Below are 859 nucleotides of genomic sequence, written 5' to 3'. Positions count from 1 at the left end.
AGTTAATTGGTGGTTTGATGTATCTGGCAGTGTGCACGCGTCCTGATATCGCGCATGCTGTGTTTAAGTTAGCGCGGTATATGTCTGAGCCGGCGAAGGCTCACTGGGAGGCTGCTAAGGATATCCTGAGATATCTGAAGGGGACTGCGAGTTTCGGTTTATGTTTTGCCAGGGACAGCAAGGCAATTGAGGGTTATGCCGATGCGGATTGGGCAGTGGATCGAGACAACCGCCGTTCGACAACTGGATATGCCTTTATCCTTGGCGGTGGAGCCGTCAGCTGGAAGAGTCGGTTGCAACCGACTGTAGCAGCATCGACTGTGGAGGCCGAGTATATGGCGGCGTCCCTAGCTACTCGCGAAGCGCTCTGGCTGAGGAAACTTCTGCCCGAGTTTGGGTGTGAGATCGACGTGATGCGTATCTGGGGTGACAACCAGGGAGCATTAAGTTTGATAAAGAATCCGATTGTTTCGGAACGTGCGAAGCACATCGATGTGATTCATCATTTTGTGCGTGAGAGGGTATCTATGGGGCAGGTGAAGTTTGAGTACTGTCCCACTACCAGCATGGTAGCGGATATCCTCACGAAGCCGTTACCGGAAGGGAAGTTCGTGCAGTTTCGAGAAGGGCTGGGTGTTCGTTGAGTTGGATTCGCCCGAGTGTTCCGTCCGAGGGGGAGTGTTGACTTCCGGCCAGAACACTAACGGCTGTACGACAGATAAGATGGAATGTTTGGTATAAAGGAGATGATGTTTTGACTGANAGCTTGTTCTGTGATACCTGTAACGGTTAAGGTTGGCTTTACCTACACAGTTCCACTCGCCTAATATCTCGAGCTCCGGCCTGATCGGTCTCTGGG

This window comes from Volvox carteri, assembly GCF_000143455.1.
Source record: "Volvox carteri f. nagariensis unplaced genomic scaffold VOLCAscaffold_74, whole genome shotgun sequence".
Lineage (NCBI taxonomy): Eukaryota > Viridiplantae > Chlorophyta > Chlorophyceae > Chlamydomonadales > Volvocaceae > Volvox > Volvox carteri.
The sequence above is the reverse complement of the archived record's forward strand: the minus strand, read 5'-3'. Positions refer to the sequence as shown.